Source organism: Balaenoptera acutorostrata, chromosome 14 (genome assembly GCF_949987535.1).
Source record: "Balaenoptera acutorostrata chromosome 14, mBalAcu1.1, whole genome shotgun sequence".
Classification (NCBI taxonomy): domain Eukaryota; kingdom Metazoa; phylum Chordata; class Mammalia; order Artiodactyla; family Balaenopteridae; genus Balaenoptera; species Balaenoptera acutorostrata.
In genome coordinates, this window is record NC_080077.1 from 81797281 (window position 1) to 81813187 (window position 15907).

The following is a 15907-nucleotide window of genomic DNA, read 5'->3' on the forward strand; positions in this document are numbered from 1 at the left end:
GGTTGAGAATCTGCCTGCCAATGCAGGGCACACGGGTTCGAGCCCTGGTCTGGGAAGATCCCACATGCCGCGGAGCAACTAGGCCCGTGAGCCACAATCGCTGAGCCTGCACGTCTGGAGCCTGTGCTCCGCAACAAGAGAGGCTGCGATAGAGGCCCGCGCACCGCGATGAAGAGTGGCCCCCACTCGCCACAACTGGAGAAAGCCCTTGCGCAGAAACGAAGACCCAACGCAGCCAAAAATAAATAAATAAATAAATTAAAAAAAAAAAAAAAAGCACTTCAGTTCAGCACGTGTCCATCTCTGCTGTGTATCTGTGTGAAAAGCAATGGAATAAATTCCATCTCCTTTCACCAGGGCGGGCCTGGGGAGGCTGGGACGGAAGGAGGGGAAAATAACTTTCCCTCCGCCCTTCTGAGGTCTTGGCTGAGACCCTTGTAAGAAAAGACAGGTTAACAGAGAAAAACAAGCAGAAATTTATTAGCGTGTAGACCTCATGTGTGCGTGGGAGACCCCTGGGGGAAAATGAGTGACTCCTTGTGGTGGTTTAGAGATGAGGACTAAACACCATCTTACTAGGGAAAGGGGAGGGATGCAGGCCTCTTAGAAGAGGGCAAATGATTCTTAGGGGAGATGAGTGGGCCCTTAGAAGAACAGGTAGTGGTGTGATAGTTGGTGACAAGAGTTTGTCTGGATGTGGTATGACTTTCAGTCCCCTGTCCTGTGATAAGCGTCAGTCTTCTCAGGTTGAGGAAACTCCCGTGAGGGGATTTATGGCATTTGAGTTCCTTCTGGAGAATCTATCTTTAGACACACGAGGGGAGTTCAGAGAAAGCCTCTTCCTGCATTTGCGGTTTTTCAAGTGCCTACAGTTCAAAACAATCAGTATATCAGAGCAGCATATGTTGGGGTGCATGTCCTCAACTCCTACTGTCATGCTTTGGGGTGGCAGATTCTGCTCCCTTCGGCACCATGAGGTGGAAGAGGCTGACTTCTGGGCAAATCTTTGCTCCTTGATACAAAGGTGCAGGAGGATAAGGGCTTCCCTCCAGCCTCCAGGTGTGACGAGATGATGCCTGGCGCCCACCTGGCAACCCCGAGGTGACAGGAACCAACTCCTGCCCTGGCGGAGGGGACAGGAAAGAAACCACTGGTTCCTTCTTCACTTGGCTGCGGAATTCACCAACCTGGAACTGCGGGCCGCTGGGCTTCTTGTTAGATAATCAGTGTCCTTAAATGCTTAAACCTCTTTTAGCAAGGTTTCCTATTATTTGTAGCCAAAACCATAATTGATGCAGTTGACATTTGTGGCTTCTAAGGAATGAGTGATTTAAAAATTGCTTTCTAAATTTAAAATCCTTTAGTGTATCTCCCAAGAGGTCGCCTTGTTCCAAAAGTCACAAAAGAAAGCTGAAGGGAGAACTAGCACTTAATAAAAGCAGGGCCTATTTTGCTGTTTTTTCCGTCTCGGGATACTGACTCTGCTTTAGCAAGTTGAGGCAAATTAGTAATAAATCTATTTTTGTTCCTTCAGTTTCTGCAAATTTTCTTGTGCGGAAAATAATTTGAAATCCAAAAGTGAAGTATGAAATGCTATGTCAGATTGTTACTTTTAGGATTTTGTAGTCAAAAGCTGCCAGGGGTTGAAATTAAGTCCTTCCCTGTCTTATTTTAGCATTCGAGGATAGCCAGCTGTTGCATGCTGAATTGTGTCGCCCTCAATTCATATGTTGAAGCCCTGACCCCTGGCTCCTCAGAATGTGACTGTATTTTGGGAATAGAGCCTTCAAGAGCTTATTAAGTTAAAGTGGGGTAGTTAGGGTGAGCCCTAATCCAATATGACTGGTGTCCTTATAAGAAGAGGAGATCGGGACACAGACACACACGGAGAATGACCATGTGGACACACAGTGAGGAGGCAGCCGTTTGCAAGCCAGGGAGAGAGGCCTCAGGAGAAATCAGACTTGTCTACGCTTTGATCTCGGGCTTCCAGCCTCTAGAACTGTGAGGAAATAAATTTCTGTTATTTCATTCGCCTAGGCTGTGGTATTTTGTTATGAAAGCCCCAGCAAACTAATACGACTGATACATGACATTTGACATATGGTAATTGGGTTATAGTTTCTTTATCCCTTCTTTTCATCGCTCATAAAAGGAGGGGTGAAAACATTGCAACTTGAGACATTTCCAAATGAGTTAAAACACCATATACCATATATATCATAGTATATCCAGTGCCACTTGTTTTGAAGGGCATACTTTTTTTATCAATAGGTAATCAGTTTCGTCCCACCTGCACTCTATGTCAAATAGATGTTTACAGAGTATGGTTTGAAGGTGGCATCACATTATTAGGCTGCCAGGTTTGCCCACAGGTCTCAGTCTAACTTGGGAAAGAATAAGAGACTTGGAAAAGCGGAGAGTGTGCTGAGAGAGGGATTTTTCATGGAAGATTTTGGAGCCACTTCTTGGATAATGAGGTCTTTGTGAAGGAGAAGAGACAGAATAAAGTCTGAGTCACTGATTTTTTTTTTTTTTGGCTGCGTTTGGTCTTTGTTGCTGCGCGCGGGCTTTCTCTAGTTGCGGCGAGCAGGGGCTACTCTTCGTTGCAGTGTGCAGGCTTCTCATTGCAGTGGCTTCTCTTTGTTGAGGAGCACGGGCTCTAGACACGTGGACTTCAGTAGTTGTGCCCCTGGGGCTCTAGGCACGTGGGCTCAGTAGTTGTGGTGCACGGGGTTAGTTGCTCTGTGGCATGTGGGATTTTCCTGGACCAGGGCTCGAACACGTGTCCCCTGCGTTGGCAGGCGGATTCTTAACCACTGCGCCACCAGGGAAGTCCCTGAATCACTGATTGTAGACTGTGCATAGCTGTGAGACAAAGATGTTAGAAATATTGCTAACACTTTACATTTACTAGTAAATAAGGAAACACTCGAAAGATTTTATTTTTGCTCTGTGTTCCCAGAAGATAAATTAGTTTCCTAAAGAATATGATCCAAGATCTGTTGGATTGACTCCTTTTTAAGGTTGTTTGGAGGCAAATTTGTTTCCTTCGTATAATAATTCATGTGATTAGTCTTTGGCCTAATTATACATTCAGTTCTCAAAACAGTCCATAAGTAAATTGCAATGCTGTTTTCTGTTTAATTTCCTAAAAAAAGAAAAGTAATGGAAATGTCCTTGCTAGTTTTTGTTATTACATTGCAATTAATGGAAATATGTAGTTATTCCTCTCCCCCCCTCTGCCAGGTCATTCTGATGCTATGGAAATTACCCAGGATGCTTTCTAATAAAATAAAAATAATAGATCAACAATCTTATCTGGGTTTTCTCAGGTCTACCTTGTAAAATTAGCCATCAGGAAATATCTGCCAAAATAGAACATGAGTGTGTACAACAAAATGTCATTTTTGAGCTTGGTTCCCAGGAAAAGATATACAGAAAGCTGAAAATTTTTTGCATTTTCTTGCCCAGTTTTCAGTGACATTCTTGGAAATGAAAGCCTGAATTTATAAAAAGAAAGCCAATTCTCTTTGATATATTGACATGCAAATTTGGGAAAGGCCTTCAATGGCTACCAGATAACTGGAAAAGGCAACTGTAATTTTTTTTTTTTTTTTGTGGCCCCCTTGCTGTGTTGGGAGTGCAGAGTCTCAATCACTGGACCAACAGGGAAGTCCCTCAGTTTTGTTTTGTTACCAAGAATGTAGCCAATTAATTAGCAAATGTGCCTGATTATAATAAATTAATAATTAGAAAATATATATAAGAAGAACTTTTTTTTTAAAAAAGGGAACAAACTGTTTTTTAAAAAATATTTATTTATTTATTAATTTAGGCCGCGTGGGTCTTAGTTGCAGCATGCATGCAGAATCTACAGAATCTAGTTCCCCGACCAGGGATCGAACCTGGGCCCCCTGCATTGGGAGCGCAGAGTCTTACCCACCGGACCACCAGGGAAGTCCCAAGAAGAACTTTTTATTTGGAGAGTTTTGGCACTATCTTGTACAGGAATACAAATTTTAACCTTTGCAAGTGCAGTAAGAATTCACACACAAAGTTGCAGTTGAAAGAGGCAGAACTAACCAGGTGTATCTGACAACCAACCTGCCATGGAAGCTTTAAGGAAGGCCTATGAGGTGGAATTTAATGGAAAATAAAATATTTTTAAAGGAAAACACAACTCTGCAAAAGACATTTTTCTCATTTTATAAATACATTATTAAGTGCTATTTGCTTTCGTGGAGCACTGTTCTACCAAATCCGCCTCTTTTTTTTAAACTAGGTTACCAGGACTGTATGCGAACATCTGCGTGAGGGGTGAGGGAGGGGAGGGGATTAGACTAAATTCTCTCTTTTGCGGCTATAAGATTCTATGACCTCCTGACCGAGAGACCATGGCTGTAACAGCTAATATTTGTCTAGCACCTACTCTGTGCCAGGCACTGTCCTTAGAGCTTCATAAAGTAATCTGTGAAGCTTCAGGGTAATACTAGGTGAAAAAACAGATAGCTCCCAATCAGAAGAAAATTTTGACAATTAAATTGTAGAGTTCATGTTTTAACTAGAAAATGCATTATCTTGAAGACCCCAGTATTCTGAGGGATAAAGGGAATCTCATCTTTGATCCAGGGACTACTGGTTATCCTACACTACCCATCCTTTCCATTACTAGCAGCTGGCTCATGACTTCTTGGAATAAAGACTACATTTCCCATCATCCCTTCCCGCTAGGCATGGCCATGTGACTAAGTTCTGGCCAATGGAATAGATATGGAAGTATTGTGGGGTAACATGCAGTAACCTGCTTTATGAGACTATGTATATGCTTTACTTAGATCATCAGATTGTACTGTTTTTGTTGCCTCTTTGGGAAGGGACTTTCGTACCATGAAGTAACACACCATGCTAAATGATTCCTGGATGTCCCACAGTGATGCAGTATGACAGTCAACCAGATTTTCTGTGCGCTTAACTTTTTTTTAAAGGTGAAAACAATAGGAAGAAGAAAGTTGAAGTCAAGCTATTAAATCAACGAATTGAAGTAAACAGGACACGAAGTAGTAAAATAGTAGATATTAGAAATGGAACGATCAGTAAAGCCTGTGTTGATCCTTGAGTCACTGAGGAATTGACAGATAATGATGCTAAAGCCAAGGATTCTTGTTCTTACTATGTAACAGTCCTGTTTATTTATGAACTTGGTTTTCTGGGTTCTCAAGATCATCTACCACTTCCTTGGAAAGAACAAGTCACATTTTAGTATGTCTCACTGACATGCTCTGCGTGTCTCCACCAATGCACTTGTTACTCAGTGTCATGGTTTGCTCCCCTCTTTTCTCCATTGGATTATAAACTCCTTAAAGTCATGGACCAGGTCTTTCATCTCTGTATTCCTAGATCCCAGCAAAGTGCATGACTTATGGCAAATACGCAATAAATTCTTTTTTTAAACATATTTTTCTCAGATCTGAGATTCAAAAAATCTCAAACACCACACCACCATTATGATATAGAGCATTTCCTTCACCCCCCAAAAGATCCATTTGCTCCTTTGCAGTCAATCCCCCACCCCTACCCCCAGCCCCTGGAAATCACTGTTCTGATTTCTGTCTCTATAGTTTGCTAGCTATACTGTCATATAAATGAAATCATATGTAGTTTGTATCCCTTTGTGTCTGACTTTTTTTCACTGGGTCTAATCTAATGAGTTTGAGATCCACCCATGTTACCAATTTCAGTAGTTTATTCGTTTTTGTATCTAAGTAATATCCCTTGTATGCATGGTCTAAATGTGTTTATCCACTAGATGATATTATAGTTGTTTTCAGTTTTTTACTGTTAGGGTAAGGCTGCTATAAACATTCACACATAGGTCTTTATATGGACACATATTTTCATTTCTCTTGGCTAAATACATAGGATAGGGATTTCTGGGTCATACAGTAAGTGAGTGTTTATAATAATAAAAGGCTAACTTTCCCCAAGGCAACTGTACCAATTTACATTTCTACTGGCAGTGTATGCAGTTTTCAGTTCACTAGGGCTTTGAAAATAAATATCATAACCATACATGTACTAGATTTTCGGTTTTATAGTTGTAAGATATTACTAAGTTATGGGAAAAACAAAAACAAAAAAACAATGTGTCAAAATAGATGGATAGATGTGCTGAGGTCTAGCTTTTTTGGTTGCCAGAGTAGAAAGATATTGAATCAGACCGATTCCTCCCCAAATAATTCCTCCACTGTTTTAGTGAGCGATACTTGAAATTCCTTCTTTGCAGTATCATGTTTCCTGCCAAATTCGTTCGAATTAAGAGTCCCCAGGAAGCTGATCTGACAGGATCACTCCATCAGGGTTTATCAGGATCATTTTCCAAAGGCCTAGCTAAGAGTTGGGTGGTGAGAGCCATTCCGAGAATGGAGAGTCTGAGTCCACGGACGAGGCAAAGACGGGAAGTGGGATGCCACCATGAGGGAGAGAGAGGACAGACCACCAACAACCAGAGCAACAACCAGGCAGGAAGGAGGCTGGGGCAGGAACGGGCAGTAGAACTGGGTTTGAGAACGAGCGGTGCCACTTCCTAGTCATGTGGCTTTAAGCAAATCATGCAGCCTGTAGCCTCCTATTTAAACATCACATTTCTTTGTTTTCATCTGGGGTGCTGAGGAAATAACATCAGCTCCATCTGCACTGAATGACTGTTGTTGTGGACATTGCCTGGAGATGCACGGGAAGCCTAACCCTAAGTGCACTTTCTGCTTCATGAGTGTCTTTTATTTGGTCAGATTTTTAAACTGCTTTCCCTCCGTTAATTCTCTTCTGTTGAACCTTCTTTTGACTCTTACCCCCTACCTACCATATCAATGGTGTCTCCTCACAGATTAATCTCTTTTCCTGCCCCTTTGAAACATCCTACACACTTTATAATAGGCAGTTGGTGGCATTTTCATAAATTTCTTTCCACTCCAGCCCATCTCAGACCCAGAAAACAAAACCATGAGGTCTGAGAAAAGACTGGGCCACGCCCTTCAGTTTCGGGTTCTGTGATCCGTCAGAGAACACTCAAATTACATTTCAGTCAACCTGCAGTGGGATGCAGACTGATCTGAGATGCTAGAAGGAGCCTTCTTAATTTCTGAGGGATACAGGCGTCCTTCTATGCCTTTTCTCTTGTCTCTAAGACAAACACAGCATCTTTTTACAGGAGAAGCTAAGTCATAGTCATTTATAAAATGCCTACATTTTCCTGGAAAATTTCCTATATTCCCTTTCTATTTATAACTGCATTTTGTTTTGCCTTTTTTTGTGTTCCAGAATAATGTTTGTAAAAACGATGTCATGTAATCCTTTCAATGCCCTCTATGAGAGGAAAGATGAAATGAAGTTTTAATGGAGTAAATGATTCGCTGGGGAAAACACATGTCTGTGCAGTGATGTCACCAATGATGATTCCATGGCCTCATTGTTCTCTGGGGACCTGCTGTTTCCACAGACTGTCTAGCTCACGGGATGGTTTTGCTTTCAAGTAAAGCCAATCTCCAAATTATGCTAAGTGTGCGGGCCAGGACTTAGCAGGAGTTAAGGAATTTCTGAAGGCAATAGTGCAAAGGGGATTCCTCTGTACTTTGCAGCTAGTTCTCCAGACTGAGTAGCATGAGTCCAAAATTTGAATATGGTCTTGTTAAATCTGATATCAGTAACCAGGACTTTATGACACCTTGGCTAGGGCTTGGCCTAGCTTACTTATTAGCTACCAAGTGCCCACTTTCTATGGACATCAAAATGTCCACAGAAAGTGGACATTTACCACTGGATTGCTATCTATCAGTGGCCACCCCCCGTTCTCTCCTCTCCTTCTTCCATAATAATAGAACCTTAGAGTTTTAGATGGGCACCTGGACGGCCAGAATAGACTACATTGTCAAGCTCCTTTGCAGCTAGATATGACCACGTGACTAAGTTCTGGCCAATAAGATATAATCGCAGTCGTCAAAGAGCAGCTTGTGGGAAGCTTCCTCAGAAGACCACACAGATCACCATGTGACCACCCCACACCTTATTTTGCCCTTTGCTTTCTCCTTCTTGCTAAAATTGTACGTCATGTCTTGTATGTGTATACCTTGAAACAGAGAACTCATCCATGGAGTCGTAAGATGGAAGGAGCCCGGGTATCTGAAGAGTTCATGGAGCAAATCCACTGTATCAGCTGTGGACTGCTTCCCTCTTGCTTTCGTGAGTGTTTTAGTCTCTGCTTTTTCCGTTTTCTGCTGCCAGCCGTGGAACCCTTCTGATGCAATAGAATGCCAGTTGTAAAGAGACTCACGGACATAGAAAACAAACTTATGGTTACCAAAGGGGAAAGGGGTGTGGAGGGAGGGATAAATGAGGAGGTTGGGATTAACATATACAGACGATTATACATAAAATACAGACTACTATACATAAAATAGATAAGTAACAAGGACCTACTGTAGAGCATGGGGAACTATACTCAATATTTTGTAATAATCTATAAGGGAAGAGAGTCTGAAGAATAATATATATATACACATATATATAAAAAGAATCGCTGTGCTGTACACCTGAAACTAACATGATAGTGTAAATTAACGATACATCATTAAAAACTTTTTTTTAAAAAGTGGGTGCAGCAAAGTTCTCACGGGTTCCCAGAGGAGAATCTTTCTCGGGAAGAAAGCAGACATTGCCTGTCACAGGACGCAAGTCACTGCGCTGGTCTGTATCTTCACCTGCACTCAGAACACACGCAGGCTGCTAGGGTGCTGCTTTAGTGTCTGCATCAAGGAGGGAGCTACCGCCCCTTCTTGCTCTGGGAGCAGAACTCATGGCCCCAGGCGTCTGGTCTCCTTCTTAGCAGCTCTGTCCGCTGTACTGCTAAGCGTTGATTGGGCCAGGCGCATTTCGTTCGTTGCATATGTCACTGCCTATTTGTGGCAAGTTTTGTTGTGCTTTAACTTTAAAGGATTGCAGATGCAGATATGTCGTGGTAGGTGGCAGGCAGCCTTCCACTGCTCTAGTCCAGCCCATCCTTGAGACAGTGAGGCGATGAGTCCCAACATGTTTTGCAAAATCAATGACATGCCCAGGAATAGGGTACCCAGAAGAGTGGAAAGAAGACCAACCAGGCATTTGACACCTGGATTCTAGTCCTGGCACCACTGAGAAGCTGATACAAACATGACCTTGAGCCGGCTACTCAGCTGCTCTGGTTCCCAGGTTCTGCAAATGTGAAATGAGGGAGCGGATTGCATGATTTCTAAGATCCCTTTGCTCCCATCACTCTGTGATAATCCCGTCATCATTAGCTGAGGCCCACCCACCATACAGTTTCATGTCTTTCTCTAAAATTATTCAACTAATCTGTTGAGTACAAATATTTACTTTTTTTAAACTCAAGCACAGTTGATTTACAATGTATTAATTTCTGCTGTACAGCAGAGTGACTCAATTATACATCTATATACATTCTTTTTCATATTCTCTTCCATCATGGTTTATCACAGGACATTGAATATAGTTCCCTGTGCTGTACAGTAGGACTGTGTTGTTTATCCATTCTAGATATACCGGTTTGCATCTGCTAACCCTAACCTCCCAATCCCTCCCTCTCCCATACCCCTCCCTCTTGGCAACCACAAGTCTATTCTCTATGTCCCTGGTTCCGTTTCTGTTTCATAGATAGGTTTATTTTGTGCCATAGTTTAGATTGTTGAGTACAGATACAGTAAAAAACATGACCAGTATTTTCATCAGAAGAAACAAAACAGAAATTTCTCACCTTGGGACATCTACTTTAACATCAGCATCAGTAAGAACAAGAGACAAATAGCATCTTGAATCTTGGGTGTCCTTCGGCAAATGACACGGGACCTTGTGTTTGTCTGATTTAGACTTCTGAGCCACTGACAACAATGAGCCAGGGTCCCTGCAGGTGTGACGTGGAGGTGGGCATTGTGGAGACTTGGGAAGCTGGCGGGGCTGGGTCTGATGCGCTGGCCCACTTGCCAGCTCTGGCCAATACACTTTCCCTCAGTTTGCTGGTTTTCTCATAATACTTTTCCTAACTGCTGCTGCCAACACTGAACCCAAATTTAAACACCCCCTTGGACCACGGATTTGGGGACCAGCCCCTACGGGTGGTTGGTCCTCCTTACCTGCCGGTTCTAGTGAGGACTCTCCATCTTCCACTGGCAGCTGGGTTCCCAGCATTTCCTTAACACAAAGGGGGCTTGGCTTAGACGGGCACGTGTCAACCCTCACTGGCCATCAGAATTATCCAGGCAGCTTCAAAAGCATACAGATGCCCACGCCAGCCTGGATCAGGTTTAACTGGTGTGAGGGCGGTGCTCAGGCATCAGGACAGAAATTGACAGAAATTGGTCAGTCTCGCCAAGTGAGTTTTTGTGCAGGCAGGCTTGGGACCTATTGGCTTAGACCCTCCAGGGCCACCTCAAGCCACATGGTGACCTTGCAGTAGGACAGCAGCGGGAGGAATATGGCTGAGCCAGGTCTACACCGTGACCACACTGTGAAAGCCCATTATTGACTTGCTGAGGCCCTCACCTCAGCTCCAGTGTAAAAATCTGAAACAGTATCAGGCACTGCTTGAAAATGCAATACCAGACGTTGCAACTTCATTTTCATAGGTCATAATCAAAATAGTAAGGGCCTAGGACTTCATTTCGAAAACGTGGTAATAAAAAGATAAACGTGATCCGCAATCCTTGGTTTTCTAATTACGTCCCTGTTACGAACACAGCCTTCAGTGTTCCTAACACCAGAGATCATAATCTTTTATTTTGGAAGCAGTTTGTGGTTTTGTTCCAAAGCTGTTGCTACCAGAAAAAAACCCCCAAAATTGCAAGAAAAGAAGCCATTCAATAAATAAAACCATCCTTTTTTTTTAAAAAGGAAAAACTAGGCCATATGCGAGAGTTTGAGGTGATTATTTTCTCAACTTAAGCAATGAATGAGAACTTTATGTACTTCATCTAGACGAGTCCAACGCTTGGGCAGCAGATAGACAGGGGGAGGATGGAGAAATTGTTTAAGCATTTTCCAGATGCTTTTGTATTACATGCAGTGTTATGTATTTAGTCACCCATGAATAAGCTTGCAGGAGGCCAAGGCCAAACAACGCCATCGTTTTCCCTTTGAATAACTGCCTGTCTCAGAGAGTGCAAATGTGACTCTAGTAGTTTTTCACGGTTTGCAAAATCCTGAAAAAAAGAGACACGAATACACCTCTGTCTTAAAAAAATAAATCCATATTTGAATCTGAGGTCATTTGTAGAGATGTAGATGGACCTGGAGACTGTCATACAGAGTGAAGTAAGTCAGGAAGAGAAAAACAAATATCGTATATTAACGCATATATGTGGAATCTGAAAAAATTGGTATAGACAATCTTATTTACAAAGCAGAAATAGAGACACAGATGTAGAGAACAAACGTATGGATACCAAAGGGGAAGGGGGGGGTGGGATGAACTGGGAGATTGGGATTGACATATATACACTATTGATACTATTTATAAAATAGATAACTAATGAGAACCTACTGTATAGCACAGGGAACTCTACTCAGTGCTCTGTGGTGACCTAAATGGGAAGGAAATCCAAAAAAGGGGATATAAGTATACGTAGAGCTGATTCACTTTGCTGTACAGTAGAACCTAACACAACATTGTAAAGCAATTATACTCCAATAAATATTTTAAAAAAAGAATCTGAGATACTATTTTAATATATTAAAAATTATAATAATTTATTAATATAATAGAAATTATATAATAGTTATTAATATAATAGAAAGCTACCAATAAACTTTATTAGGAAAAAACCCACAAGGATTTTGATCATATAGAAGGCACATCTAAAGCTGTGTGTCGGGCTTCCCTGGTGGCGCAGTGGTTGAGAATCTGCCCGCCAATGCAGGGGACACGGGTTCGAGCCCTGGTCTGGGAGGATCCCACACGCCACGGAGCAACTAAGCCCGTGAGCCACAACTACTGAGCCTGCGCGTCTGGAGCCTGTGCTCCGCAACAAGAGAGGCCACGATAGTGAGAGGCCCGCGCACCGCGATGAAGAGTGGCCCCCGCTTGCCGCAACTAGAGAAAGCTCTAGCACAGAAACAAAGACCCAACATAGCAGTCAATCAATCAATAAAAAAATAAAGCTGTGTGTCCTGTCCTCCTAAAGCTAGCTTGCCTGCCTCGCTTCCCTAATTTTCTCCATGGTATCATCATTCTTGCAGTCATCTGACTTTGCTTGGTCATCTTAAGATATCTTCCCATCCTTACTTCCTACAGCCAGTCATCTTCCTCTCTGCCGGCCACCGCTGTGACCACCTTGATACGGACCCTCTGCATCTTCTGCCTGGACTTCGGCATGCCCTCTCCTCCAGTCTCCTGGCTTGAGGCTGTCTTCCCAGCAAGTTACTATGAGCTCCATTGCCAGATTAGGCTTTTTTACAGCGAGATTTTTTCAATCATTCTTTTAGCAAGCACTTATTCTAATATAATAGAAAGACCATAGGCTTAGATGTCAGGGAGCTGAATTCAGATCCTGGTTCCAAAATTGACTAGCAAATCACTAGACTCCTCTGAGCCTCAATTTCTCCCCTATAGCACAGAGAGAAAAATCAGATTCCATGAACTAATAAGTAGAAAATGTTTTGTGCAGGGTCTGGAATACACTCTGTAAATGATTATATTTAAAGGATTAAATTCCAGAATCACAGCTACTTCCATGCTTCACTGCTATTCCAGTTGTGTTCACAAACTTTCTGCTGAAACAACTCGGCTTTGTTTATTGCCCAAGATATTTCCTGTCCTTTGCTAATTTTTCAGCTTCTCATTCTGAATCTGGTGTTTGGAATGCTTAGTTCTAGTCCTTTCAAGTCTCCCTCCTCCAGAAATGCTTCAGGGGCCATCTCGACACAGGGCTTTCTCCCTTCCGAGAACTCCCAACCGTTCTTACTGCTGAGACGTTTCTCTGTGGCTCTCTCCTGTGTCTGTGTGTCTTTTGAGCAGAGACACAGGCTGCTTTTGTTCCAGATGAGCTCCTCTAGGGTGTTTGTACACTAGCAGCCTTGGAAGAGCAAAGGGCAAGTTTGTTTACTGTCCAATATAACAAATATAATGTCTCTTTTCAAGGCAAAAGTCAGGCAAGCTTACTGCCCTTGTGAAAGACTTGGGTTCCCCACGCTCAGATTTGGGTCCTGTGATGCAGCCACTGTGAATGCAAGGTCGCTGGTCCCCTCTGCATCACCCTGTGGGAATTGGGGCTTAGGGAACTGTGCAAAGCACGATACTCTGGCTGCTGCTGCTGCTGTGAGTAATATAGTCCTTTGTCTCTGGTTCCTTGGGTTGTCTGCCAGCAGCCATGAAACTGCAGCAGGGTAGCTTGTTAGCCTGCAAGTAGGATAAAATTCCAGACCCTTCACATTTCTTGGTGACTATTATTATCATTGTTATTGTTATTATTTGGTTGTAGTAGCTCCTAAATACTTTTTCATAACAATCTACTCTTTCCCTCCTCTTTTGTCATTGGTTTGTGCAAAGACTGGTTTACAGAGAGATTGGTTTGTGCAAAAAAAATCTTTTTTCTTGTGGAATGTTCTGAATCGTGGATTGAGCTGATTGCTTCCTGCGATGTCATTTACCTTGTTCCTCTGTACCATGTTTTTCCACCCAAATTATTTTTCATATTGGTTTTTCAGCTTCCAACTACACAGTCTCCAGACCTCTCTTGAAACATTTGACTCTTGCTTATGCTTATTTCTAGTCTCTGTTACTACATTGAAGTTTTTATGGACAGGACTTATTTTGATTTGTCCTTAGGAAAAAACTCTCCCACCTTTCCTAGTGAACATCATGACTAGAATAACAGCAATTGCTGAATGAAAGCTCAAGGTAAAATGATTAAACCCTGAGTCTGATCAGACAATGGCCACCCTTCTCCTCCTCTCCACCAGAGGGCGCATTCCACATTCAGGAGTACCCCAAATCTGAGCTCTTGTCTGCTTTGACTACCTGGGTGTCTGTGCACCATAAACGTAGCTGAATGAATTAGTAAGTGTATAAAATGCATTATCAAGTGGAGCCTTGGTCTGGTTACACTTCATCCTACACAGGAGCTCCAACTGAGACCAATGAAACCTCTCTTTTGACTATGGTTTCATCATCACTGCGTTTCAGTCTACTATGCCGTGAGTTTGAAGGCCAAGACCAAATCTTGAAGAATGGGTTCCTGTGATTTTTCACATTTTCCACCAACCTGAAAGTGTATGTCAAGCACACAATCCCCAGTGTCAGTGTACACAAACCCACTGCTGACACAGCGCAGTGGCCTGGCTAGAAATTCTGGACCTTCTGCTACTTTGATAGTTACAAACTAAATAGGTTCCCAGTGCCCTGCGGTGTAAGGATGACTTGAACAGTGTTGAATCTTATGGAAATGAAAGAGGAAGTGGCAGAGGGTTGCTTTCTGAACTCTTAAGTGAATTTATTTTCTTCCCTCTTTTTCACTTTGCTTAAGGAGTTCAGAGCTAACTGAATAATCCCCTCCCAGCAGCCCTTGACTTTCATTAAATCTGAAGGGTTCATCCTAAGCAGATATTGTATTCGGATGCACTGTGTTTGCAGCTTCCTAGCTTCCCATGCAACCGCAACTTTTTGAGGTCACGCGAGGCTGAGTCACCTTGTGTAGTAGGATGAACACGGTGCGTTACCGTTTTCTGCTCCAGAGTTGCTCACACTCTGATAGGGGAGGGTGTGTCAGTGCAATTGAGAGGTCTGGGTGAAGTGACACCAAGCCTGTGGGCTTCCCTGAAATAGACCTTTGTGAGGAAGCAGAAGCTTTCAGGAAGGCAGGAGGGCACGGCTTCCCTCTCCCCTCCTGCAGGGATTCCTTGGGTCTCCGATTCCTCAGCTTTGCTAGTGCAGAGCGGGTAGTGGTCTGCTGCTTCTCACTTTTCACGGTAAAACATTTTGGAGGCAGAATCTCTTGGGGGATTTGAGTGGGCCCAACGTGAAGTTGCTTCAGGTGCCCCAGGTGTTGTGAGATAGAGTTCTGAGGGCGAGGCCTCTGTGTAGTTATCTTTATATCCACCGCTCTGAGCTTGGCTCTGTACAGACACATGGAAGGTTCTGGGAAGTGTGATTTAACTTGCCTAGAGAACGGGGACCTGAAGAACAGGATACCAGATACCTTGTCCCTCACTCCTGCTGTCACTGCCTCTCTGCCTCCTCCTTCACACCCTTATCTCAAAGGGATTGTGAGGGCTTTCTTCACCAAGACCCTTAAAGCTCACTCTGGGGGCGGCCCGCGCAGCCCTAAGAGCTGGACCATCCGTACTCGCTGAGCCCAGGTTTCTCTTTCCCACAAAGGAAATCAGCAAGAACTTTCGATGGAAACAATACTATCCTGTCGCCAGGAACGCTGGCTGTCCTAACGCCAAGCAAATCAACAAGCAAATCAACGAAGAGGCCGCTTTTGCCCTTTGAGAAGTTAAGGGCGGTGCTGTAAGCTGCACTTCTTCCTGAAATTAGCACCTCTTCCTTTGTCTACCCCTAACCAGAACCTCGCAGCAGCCTTGGGGCAAGCATATCTATGGGCGGCTAATTGATGGGCACACAGGAAGCTTATGTCACCTCCACACTCGTTCCTCCATCCTGTCGCTTCTCAGTCAATCCTGGGAGTCAGATACATGGATGACACATTTTCCAAAAACTCAACCTCAACCCGTCAACTTCAGCCTCTAAGTTTCTGTGACTTTGACCTCCGACGCCAGGGACCGCGCTGACCGCTAGATCGCGCTGTCGGACAAGAAATCTTGAAGCTCCGGACCCGCCGGGAACCCAGGAGTCGGAGGGAGA